Source organism: Paralichthys olivaceus, chromosome 23 (genome assembly GCF_024713975.1).
Source record: "Paralichthys olivaceus isolate ysfri-2021 chromosome 23, ASM2471397v2, whole genome shotgun sequence".
NCBI lineage: Eukaryota > Metazoa > Chordata > Actinopteri > Pleuronectiformes > Paralichthyidae > Paralichthys > Paralichthys olivaceus.
In genome coordinates this window covers 10,437,559-10,450,278 of record NC_091115.1, presented here as the reverse complement: position 1 = coordinate 10,450,278, position 12,720 = coordinate 10,437,559, and the positions used below count along the sequence as shown (strand labels likewise).

At 30.5% G+C, this 12,720-nt stretch overlaps 1 long non-coding RNA gene across 1 annotated transcript in view; it reads right to left on the bottom strand.

The window, feature by feature from the left end:
* Window positions 1-12,720, bottom strand: part of LOC138406757 (uncharacterized) — a 26,989-nt gene extending 14,269 nt beyond the window's left edge. The window contains exons 1-3 of the long non-coding RNA XR_011240130.1: window positions 12,587-12,720; window positions 12,048-12,122; window positions 11,523-11,651 (exon numbers count right to left, since the gene is read on the bottom strand). This is a non-coding gene — a long non-coding RNA (uncharacterized lncRNA). The remainder of the gene's footprint in view (window positions 1-11,522; window positions 11,652-12,047; window positions 12,123-12,586) is intronic.

Below are 12,720 nucleotides of genomic sequence, written 5' to 3'. Positions count from 1 at the left end.
AAAAAACGACATAGTATAGTATGACTTTCTAAATCTCGAAAAAAATGACATAGTATAGTATGGCTTTCTAAATCATGAAAAAACGACATAGTATAGTATGGCTTTTAAAATCTCGAAAAATACGACATAGTATAGTATGGCTTTTTAAATCTCGAAAAACGACATAGTATAGCATGGCTTTCTAAATCTCGAAAAAAACGACATAGTATAGCATGGTTTTTAAAATCTCGAAAAAAACGACATAGTATAGTATGACTTTCTAAATCTCGAAAAAAATGACATAGTATAGTATGGCTTTCTAAATCATGAAAAAACGACATAGTATAGTATGGCTTTTAAAATCTCGAAAAAACGACATAGTATAGTATGGCTTTTAAAATCTTGAAAAAACGACATAGTATAGTATGGCTTTCTAAATCTCAAAAAAACGACATAGTATAGTATGGCTTTTTAAATCTCGAAAAATACGACATAGTATAGTATGGCTTTTTAAATCTCGAAAAACGACATAGTATAGTATGGCTTTCAAAATCTCGAAAAAACGACATAGTATAGTATGGCTTTCTAAATCATGAAAAAACGACATAGTATAGTATGGCTTTCAAAATCTCGAAAAAACGACGTAGTATAGTATGGCTTTCTAAATCTCAAAAAAACGACATAGTATAGTATGGCTTTTAAAATCTCGAAAAAACGACATAGTATAGTATGGCTTTCTAAATCTCAAAAAAACGACATAGTATAGTATGGCTTTTAAAATCTCGAAAAAACGACATAGTATAGTATGACTTTCTAAATCTCAAAAAACGACATAGTATAGTATGGCTTTTAAAATCTTGAAAAAACGACATAGTATAGTATGGCTTTCTAAATCTCAAAAAAACGACATAGTATAGTATGGCTTTTAAAATCTCGAAAAATACGACATAGTATAGTATGGCTTTTTAAATCTCGAAAAACGACATAGTATAGTATGACTTTTAAAATCTCGAAAAAACGACATAGTATAGTATGGCTTTCAAAATCTCGAAAAAACGACATAGTATAGTATGGCTTTCTAAATCTCAAAAAAAATGACATAGTATAGTATGGCTTTTAAAATCTCGAAAAAACGACATAGTATAGTATGACTTTCTAAATCTCAAAAAACGACATAGTATAGTATGACTTTCTAAATCTCAAAAAACGACATAGTATAGTATGGCTTTCAAAATCTCGAAAAAACGACATAGTATAGTATGGCTTTCTAAATCTCAAAAAAACGACATAGTATAGTATGGCTTTTAAAATCTCGAAAAATACGACATAGTATAGTATGGCTTTTTAAATCTCGAAAAACGACATAGTATAGTATGGCTTTCTAAATCATGAAAAAACGACATAGTATAGTATGGCTTTCTAAATCATGAAAAAACGACATAGTATAGTATGGCTTTTTAAATCTCGAAAAATACGACATAGTATAGTATGGCTTTTTAAATCTCGAAAAACGACATAGTATAGCATGGCTTTCTAAATCTCAAAAAAACGACATAGTATAGTATGGCTTTTAAAATCTCGAAAAATACGACATAGTATAGTATGGCTTTTTAAATCTCGAAAATCCACATAGTATAGTATGGCTTTTTAAATCTCGAAAAAACGACATAGTATAGTATGACTTTCTAAATCTCAAAAAAACGACATAGTATAGTATGGCTTTCTAAATCATGAAAAAACGACATAGTATAGTATGGCTTTCTAAATCTCAAAAAAACGACATAGTATAGTATGACTTTCTAAATCTCAAAAAAACGACATAGTATAGTATGGCTTTCTAAATCATGAAAAAACGACATAGTATAGTATGACTTTCTAAATCTCAAAAAACAACATAGTATAGTATGGCTTTCAAAATCTCGAAAAAACGACATAGTATAGTATGGCTTTCAAAATCTCGAAAAAACGACATAGTATAGTATGGCTTTCTAAATCATGAAAAAACGACATAGTATAGTATGGCTTTTAAAATCTCGAAAAAAACGACATAGTATAGTATGGCTTTCAAAATCTCGAAAAAAACGACATAGTATAGTATGGCTTTTAAAATCTCGAAAAAACGACATAGTATAGTATGGCTTTCTAAATCATGAAAAAACGACATAGTATAGTATGGCTTTCAAAATCTCGAAAAAACGACATAGTATAGTATGGCTTTCTAAATCTCGAAAAAACGACATAGTATAGTATGGCTTTTTAAATCTCGAAAAACGACATAGTATAGCATGGCTTTCTAAATCTCGAAAAAAACGACATAGTATAGCATGGCTTTTAAAATCTCGAAAAAACGACATAGTATAGCATGGCTTTCTAAATCTCAAAAAAACGACATAGTATAGTATGGCTTTTAAAAACTCGAAAAATACGACATAGTATAGTATGGCTTTTTAAATCTCGAAAATCCACATAGTATAGTATGGCTTTCTAAATCTCAAAAAAACGACATAGTATAGCATGGCTTTTAAAATCTCGAAAAAACGACATAGTATAGCATGGCTTTCTAAATCTCAAAAAAACGACATAGTATAGTATGGCTTTTAAAAACTCGAAAAATACGACATAGTATAGTATGGCTTTTTAAATCTCGAAAATCCACATAGTATAGTATGGCTTTCTAAATCTCAAAAAAACGACATAGTATAGTATGGCTTTCTAAATCATGAAAAAACGACATAGTATAGTATGGCTTTCTAAATCATGAAAAAACGACATAGTATAGTATGGCTTTTTAAATCTCGAAAAACGACATAGTATAGCATGGCTTTCTAAATCTCGAAAAAAACGACATAGTATAGCATGGTTTTTAAAATCTCGAAAAAAACGACATAGTATAGTATGACTTTCTAAATCTCGAAAAAAACGACATAGTATAGTATGGCTTTCTAAATCTCAAAAAAACGACATAGTATAGTATGGCTTTTAAAATCTCGAAAAAACGACATAGTATAGCATGGCTTTCTAAATCTCAAAAAAACGACATAGTATAGTATGGCTTTTAAAATCTCGAAAAAACGACATAGTATAGCATGGCTTTCTAAATCTCAAAAAAACGACATAGTATAGTATGGCTTTTTAAATCTCGAAAATCCACATAGTATAGTATGGCTTTTTAAATCTCGAAAAAACGACATAGTATAGTATGACTTTCTAAATCTCAAAAAAAATGACATAGTATAGTATGGCTTTCTAAATCATGAAAAAACGACATAGTATAGTATGGCTTTCTAAATCTCCAAAAAACGACATAGTATAGTATGACTTTCTAAATCTCAAAAAAACGACATAGTATAGTATGGCTTTCTAAATCATGAAAAAACGACATAGTATAGTATGACTTTCTAAATCTCAAAAAACAACATAGTATAGTATGGCTTTCAAAATCTCGAAAAAACGACATAGTATAGTATGGCTTTCTAAATCTCGAAAAAACGACATAGTATAGTATGACTTTTAAAATCTCGAAAAATACGACATAGTATAGTATGGCTTTTTAAATCTCGAAAAACGACATAGTATAGCATGGCTTTCTAAATCTCGAAAAAAACGACATAGTATAGCATGGTTTTTAAAATCTCGAAAAAAACGACATAGTATAGTATGACTTTCTAAATCATGAAAAAACGACATAGTATAGTATGGCTTTTAAAATCTCGAAAAATACGACATAGTATAGTATGGCTTTTTAAATCTCGAAAAACGACATAGTATAGCATGGCTTTCAAAATCTCGAAAAAACGACATAGTATAGTATGGCTTTCTAAATCTCGAAAAAAACGACATAGTATAGTATGGCTTTCAAAATCTCGAAAAAACGACATAGTATAGCATGGCTTTCTAAATCTCGAAAAAAACGACATAGTATAGCATGGCTTTCTAAATCTCAAAAAAACGACATAGTATAGTATGGCTTTCTAAATCATGAAAAAACGACATAGTATAGTATGGCTTTCTAAATCATGAAAAAACGACATAGTATAGTATGGCTTTTTAAATCTCGAAAAACGACATAGTATAGCATGGCTTTCTAAATCTCGAAAAAAACGACATAGTATAGCATGGTTTTTAAAATCTCGAAAAAAACGACATAGTATAGTATGACTTTCTAAATCTCGAAAAAAACGACATAGTATAGTATGGCTTTCTAAATCTCAAAAAAACGACATAGTATAGTATGGCTTTTAAAATCTCGAAAAAACGACATAGTATAGCATGGCTTTCTAAATCTCAAAAAAACGACATAGTATAGTATGGCTTTTAAAATCTCGAAAAAACGACATAGTATAGCATGGCTTTCTAAATCTCAAAAAAACGACATAGTATAGTATGGCTTTTTAAATCTCGAAAATCCACATAGTATAGTATGGCTTTTTAAATCTCGAAAAAACGACATAGTATAGTATGACTTTCTAAATCTCAAAAAAACGACATAGTATAGTATGGCTTTCTAAATCATGAAAAAACGACATAGTATAGTATGGCTTTCTAAATCTCAAAAAAACGACATAGTATAGTATGACTTTCTAAATCTCAAAAAAACGACATAGTATAGTATGGCTTTCTAAATCATGAAAAAACGACATAGTATAGTATGACTTTCTAAATCTCAAAAAACAACATAGTATAGTATGGCTTTCAAAATCTCGAAAAAACGACATAGTATAGTATGGCTTTCTAAATCTCGAAAAAACGACATAGTATAGTATGACTTTCTAAATCTCGAAAAAAACGACATAGTATAGTATGACTTTCTAAATCTCGAAAAAAACGACATAGTATAGTATGGCTTTCTAAATCTCAAAAAAACGACATAGTATAGTATGGCTTTTAAAATCTCGAAAAATACGACATAGTATAGTATGGCTTTTTAAATCTCGAAAAACGACATAGTATAGCATGGCTTTCTAAATCTCGAAAAAAACGACATAGTATAGCATGGTTTTTAAAATCTCGAAAAAAACGACATAGTATAGTATGACTTTCTAAATCATGAAAAAACGACATAGTATAGTATGGCTTTTAAAATCTCGAAAAATACGACATAGTATAGTATGGCTTTTTAAATCTCGAAAAACGACATAGTATAGCATGGCTTTCAAAATCTCGAAAAAACGACATAGTATAGTATGGCTTTCTAAATCTCGAAAAAAACGACATAGTATAGTATGGCTTTCAAAATCTCGAAAAAACGACATAGTATAGCATGGCTTTCTAAATCTCGAAAAAAACGACATAGTATAGCATGGCTTTTAAAATCTCGAAAAAAACGACATAGTATAGTATGGCTTTCTAAATCATGAAAAAACGACATAGTATAGTATGGCTTTCAAAATCTCGAAAAAACGACATAGTATAGTATGGCTTTCTAAATCTCGAAAAAAACGACATAGTATAGTATGGCTTTCTAAATCATGAAAAAACGACATAGTATAGTATGACTTTCTAAATCTCAAAAAACAACATAGTATAGTATGGCTTTCAAAATCTCGAAAAAACGACATAGTATAGTATGGCTTTCAAAATCTCGAAAAAACGACATAGTATAGTATGGCTTTCTAAATCATGAAAAAACGACATAGTATAGTATGGCTTTAAAAATCTCGAAAAAAACGACATAGTATAGTATGGCTTTCAAAATCTCGAAAAAACGACATAGTATAGCATGGCTTTCTAAATCTCGAAAAAACGACATAGTATAGTATGACTTTCTAAATCATAAAAAAACGACATAGTATAGTATGGCTTTCAAAATCTCGAAAAAACGACATAGTATAGTATGGCTTTCTAAATCTCGAAAAAACGACATAGTATAGTATGGCTTTTTAAATCTCGAAAAACGACATAGTATAGCATGGCTTTCTAAATCTCGAAAAAAACGACATAGTATAGCATGGCTTTTAAAATCTCGAAAAAACGACATAGTATAGCATGGCTTTCTAAATCTCAAAAAAACGACATAGTATAGTATGGCTTTTAAAAACTCGAAAAATACGACATAGTATAGTATGGCTTTTTAAATCTCGAAAATCCACATAGTATAGTATGGCTTTCTAAATCTCAAAAAAACGACATAGTATAGTATGGCTTTCTAAATCATGAAAAAACGACATAGTATAGTATGGCTTTCTAAATCATGAAAAAACGACATAGTATAGTATGGCTTTTTAAATCTCGAAAAACGACATAGTATAGCATGGCTTTCTAAATCTCGAAAAAAACGACATAGTATAGCATGGTTTTTAAAATCTCGAAAAAAACGACATAGTATAGTATGACTTTCTAAATCTCGAAAAAAACGACATAGTATAGTATGGCTTTCTAAATCTCAAAAAAACGACATAGTATAGTATGGCTTTTAAAATCTCGAAAAAACGACATAGTATAGCATGGCTTTCTAAATCTCAAAAAAACGACATAGTATAGTATGGCTTTTAAAATCTCGAAAAAACGACATAGTATAGCATGGCTTTCTAAATCTCAAAAAAACGACATAGTATAGTATGGCTTTTTAAATCTCGAAAATCCACATAGTATAGTATGGCTTTTTAAATCTCGAAAAAACGACATAGTATAGTATGACTTTCTAAATCTCAAAAAAAATGACATAGTATAGTATGGCTTTCTAAATCATGAAAAAACGACATAGTATAGTATGGCTTTCTAAATCTCCAAAAAACGACATAGTATAGTATGACTTTCTAAATCTCAAAAAAACGACATAGTATAGTATGGCTTTCTAAATCATGAAAAAACGACATAGTATAGTATGACTTTCTAAATCTCAAAAAACAACATAGTATAGTATGGCTTTCAAAATCTCGAAAAAACGACATAGTATAGTATGGCTTTCTAAATCTCGAAAAAACGACATAGTATAGTATGACTTTTAAAATCTCGAAAAATACGACATAGTATAGTATGGCTTTTTAAATCTCGAAAAACGACATAGTATAGCATGGCTTTCTAAATCTCGAAAAAAACGACATAGTATAGCATGGTTTTTAAAATCTCGAAAAAAACGACATAGTATAGTATGACTTTCTAAATCATGAAAAAACGACATAGTATAGTATGGCTTTTAAAATCTCGAAAAATACGACATAGTATAGTATGGCTTTTTAAATCTCGAAAAACGACATAGTATAGCATGGCTTTCAAAATCTCGAAAAAACGACATAGTATAGTATGGCTTTCTAAATCTCGAAAAAAACGACATAGTATAGTATGGCTTTCAAAATCTCGAAAAAACGACATAGTATAGCATGGCTTTCTAAATCTCGAAAAAAACGACATAGTATAGCATGGCTTTCTAAATCTCAAAAAAACGACATAGTATAGTATGGCTTTCTAAATCATGAAAAAACGACATAGTATAGTATGGCTTTCTAAATCATGAAAAAACGACATAGTATAGTATGGCTTTTTAAATCTCGAAAAACGACATAGTATAGCATGGCTTTCTAAATCTCGAAAAAAACGACATAGTATAGCATGGTTTTTAAAATCTCGAAAAAAACGACATAGTATAGTATGACTTTCTAAATCTCGAAAAAAACGACATAGTATAGTATGGCTTTCTAAATCTCAAAAAAACGACATAGTATAGTATGGCTTTTAAAATCTCGAAAAAACGACATAGTATAGCATGGCTTTCTAAATCTCAAAAAAACGACATAGTATAGTATGGCTTTTAAAATCTCGAAAAAACGACATAGTATAGCATGGCTTTCTAAATCTCAAAAAAACGACATAGTATAGTATGGCTTTTTAAATCTCGAAAATCCACATAGTATAGTATGGCTTTTTAAATCTCGAAAAAACGACATAGTATAGTATGACTTTCTAAATCTCAAAAAAACGACATAGTATAGTATGGCTTTCTAAATCATGAAAAAACGACATAGTATAGTATGGCTTTCTAAATCTCAAAAAAACGACATAGTATAGTATGACTTTCTAAATCTCAAAAAAACGACATAGTATAGTATGGCTTTCTAAATCATGAAAAAACGACATAGTATAGTATGACTTTCTAAATCTCAAAAAACAACATAGTATAGTATGGCTTTCAAAATCTCGAAAAAACGACATAGTATAGTATGGCTTTCTAAATCTCGAAAAAACGACATAGTATAGTATGACTTTCTAAATCTCGAAAAAAACGACATAGTATAGTATGACTTTCTAAATCTCGAAAAAAACGACATAGTATAGTATGGCTTTCTAAATCTCAAAAAAACGACATAGTATAGTATGGCTTTTAAAATCTCGAAAAATACGACATAGTATAGTATGGCTTTTTAAATCTCGAAAAACGACATAGTATAGCATGGCTTTCTAAATCTCGAAAAAAACGACATAGTATAGCATGGTTTTTAAAATCTCGAAAAAAACGACATAGTATAGTATGACTTTCTAAATCATGAAAAAACGACATAGTATAGTATGGCTTTTAAAATCTCGAAAAATACGACATAGTATAGTATGGCTTTTTAAATCTCGAAAAACGACATAGTATAGCATGGCTTTCAAAATCTCGAAAAAACGACATAGTATAGTATGGCTTTCTAAATCTCGAAAAAAACGACATAGTATAGTATGGCTTTCAAAATCTCGAAAAAACGACATAGTATAGCATGGCTTTCTAAATCTCGAAAAAAACGACATAGTATAGCATGGCTTTTAAAATCTCGAAAAAAACGACATAGTATAGTATGGCTTTCTAAATCATGAAAAAACGACATAGTATAGTATGGCTTTCAAAATCTCGAAAAAACGACATAGTATAGTATGGCTTTCTAAATCTCGAAAAAAACGACATAGTATAGTATGGCTTTCTAAATCATGAAAAAACGACATAGTATAATATGGCTTTCTAAATCATGAAAAAACGGCATAGTATAGTATGGCTTTCTAAATCTCGAAAAAAACGACATAGTATAGCATGGCTTTTAAAATCTCGAAAAAAACGACATAGTATAGCATGGCTTTTAAAATCTCGAAAAAACGACATAGTATAGCATGGCTTTCTAAATCATGAAAAAACGACATAGTATAGTATGGCTTTCTAAATCTCGAAAAAAACGACATAGTATAGCATGGCTTTTAAAATCTCGAAAAAAACGACATAGTATAGTATGGCTTTCTAAATCATGAAAAAACGACATAGTATAGTATGGCTTTTAAAATCTCGAAAAAAACGACATAGTATAGTATGGCTTTCTAAATCATGAAAAAACGACATAGTATAGTATGGCTTTTAAAATCTCGAAAAAACGACATAGTATACCATGGCTTTCTAAATGTCAAAAAAACGACATAGTATAGCATGGCTTTTAAAATCTCGAAAAAAACGACATCATGAAAAAACGACATAGTATAGTATGGCTTTCAAAATCTCGAAAAAACGACATAGTATAGTATGGCTTTCAAAATCTCGAAAAAACGACATAGTATAGTATGGCTTTCAAAATCTCGAAAAAACGACATAGTATAGTATGGCTTTCTAAATCATGAAAAAACGACATAGTATAGTATGGCTTTTAAAATCTCGAAAAAAACGACATAGTATAGTATGGCTTTCAAAATCTCGAAAAAACGACATAGTATAGCATGGCTTTCTAAATCATGAAAAAAAGACGTAGTATAGCATGGCTTTCAAAATCTCGAAAAAACGACATAGTATAGCATGGCTTTCTAAATCATGAAAAAAAGACGTAGTATAGCATGGCTTTCAAAATCATGAAAAAAAGACGTAGTATAGCATGGCTTTCTAAATTTTGAAAAAAAGACGTAGTATAGCATGGCTTTCTAAATTTTGAAAAAAACGACATAGTATAGCATGGCTTTCTAAATCATGAAAAAACGACATAGTATAGTATGACTTTCTAAATCATGAGAAAACGACATAGTATAGTATGGCTTTCTAAATCTCAAAAAAACGACATAGTATAGTATGGCTTTCAAAATCTCGAAAAAACGACATAGTATAGCATGGCTTTCAAAATCTTGAAAAACGACATAGTATAGTATGGCTTTCTAAATCCCGAAAAACGACATAGTATAGTATGGCTTTCTAAATCATGAGAAAACAACATAGTATAGTATGGCTTTCTAAATCTCAAAAAACGACATATGGCTTTCTAAATCATGAAAAAACGACATAGTATAGTATGGCTTTCTAAATCATGAAAAAACGACATAGTATAGTATAACTTTCTAAATCTCAAAAAAGACGACATTGTATAGTATGGCTTTCAAAATCTCGAAAAAACGACATAGTATAGCATGGCTTTCTAAATCATGAAAAAAAGACGTAGTATAGCATGGCTTTCAAAATCTCGAAAAAACGACATAGTATAGTATGGCTTTCTAAATCATGAAAAAAAGACGTAGTATAGCATGGCTTTCTAAATCTTGAAAAAACGACATAGTATAGTATGGCTTTCTAAATCATGAAAAAACGACATAGTATAGTATGACTTTCTAAATCATGAGAAAACGACATAGTATAGTATGGCTTTCTAAATCTCAAAAAAACGACATAGTATAGTATGGCTTTCTAAATCTCGAAAAAACGACATAGTATAGCATGGCTTTCTAAATCATGAAAAAACGACATAGTATAGTATGGCTTTCAAAATCTCGAAAAAACAACATAGTATAGTATGGCTTTCTAAATCTCAAAAAACGACATATGGCTTTCTAAATCATGAAAAAACGACATAGTATAGTATGGCTTTCTAAATCATGAAAAAACGACATAGTATAGTATAACTTTCTAAATCTCAAAAAAGACGACATTGTATAGTATGGCTTTTAAAATCTCAAAAAAACGACATAGTATAGTATGGCTTTCAAAATCTCGAAGAAACGACATAGTATAGTATGGCTTTCTAAATCATGAAAAACAACATAGTATAGTATTGGTTTTTAAATCTCAAAAAACGACATAGTATAGTATGGCTTTCTAAATCATGAAAAAACGACATAGTATAGTATTGAGTCCAAAATCTCCAAAAACGACATAGTACAGTTTGATCTAATAAATTAGTGATCAAAGCTTCAGACATAATTAAACAACAGAAATATATGAGCCAAATGGTGAATTTGTGAATATGGATGAAACAAACACAATTTGATTGATTGATGTTATGCTCACCCACTTTGACTTACAAACTGAATTATTTCCTCTGCAAAGAAGTGTTCTCTCCTTCTACCAAATCTGCCCTACAACAGCAATCTACCAAGGTGCAACCAAACAAGAGTTTAAAAGTAACTGGTAGATTGCACTCCAATAGTTCTATTGTATTTTCCACCCAAAACACACATATGATTAATGAAGACACTCAGTGCTTCATGTTTGGGCCACTCTCCTTGTACAGCAACATTTTTTCTATTGTTAAACTGACAGAAGAGGAAAATGGACTCGTCTAAATGTATTTGTTCATCATGCTCAGACCTGTGTGTTATTGGTTATATCTTACCTTCATATGATTCACATTGTGTGACCACATATCATACTGCCACTCCCGGAGGCCAATCACACCACAGAGGACCCAGAATCAACTCCCCAATGCAGGTTGATCTCAACTCAGGGCATATCTCGAACCTTCCTGTGAAGAGAAGAGGTATTACTTCAACTCAGGTTGTCATGTAACCTCTGTAATTTTAATATAATACAAGATAATGTTGTAAAATGGACAATTTATTGTTGTTTTTCTGTATAAAACAAACACTATTATTTGTTCAATCAATTAATATAAGTACTAATATTGATGATTGATCATTGTGTTTTTACTGCAATTCATTAAAAGAAAATATAATGCTCTTGCTTTTACCATATAGAAATAATAATGGGCAATTATTTTCCCATACTGTTTTAACTATATATGCGAATTATAAGAGGCCATTAAATCTTTTGATCTTGATGAGGACTCAATCTTATTGACTGTTGACAGTTAAAGAGTCTCAGACTAATTAGAATTCTAGAACTCGGGAAAGTGACTCACAGTCAACGAGACAAACTTCCCTTGCCTCCTGGATAGTGGGATGAGCAGCTGCATTTTGCAGGACACAGCAGCACTCTGTGACGGACAGAAAACACAAAAAGGTAACATTGTTTAATCTTTATCTTCAGCGCTCTTGGCCGACCTGCTTTCCTCTGGCATTTATTTGTGTTTGTTTTAAGGCTGAAATACATTTTCATTGAGTGCGCTGAGTTCATGGATCACAGTACAGACAATTTCTGATATCCCATGAGCCACATTAAGATGCTGTACTTTTATAACTTAAATATAACTATTATAAATTATTTAAATATGATTTGATCCAAACAAAACACAAACAGGAATTAATGGTGTGACGATTGCTGTTTCATATTTTTTCCTCCTAGGGGAAATAAAGATCAGTCCTGATGTCAGTGAGTCAGGTTGATGGATTAAAAACTGAAATGTCCACAATGACCCAACAAGCCAAGTGTGTGTGTTGCACCACTTCACACCTGCTCTTCAGCTAAATCGGTAACAAACGAGTGACAGGAAAAAGATACCTTGTTATTTTGAATCAAACAGGATAAGAACCCGACATGTTCTGTCTGTGTTCAACAATCCCGGAGACCATCGACAATCCTTTCACAACGAATTAGCTTCAGGTAGCAGCGGCTAATGTTTCATAACTTCCGGT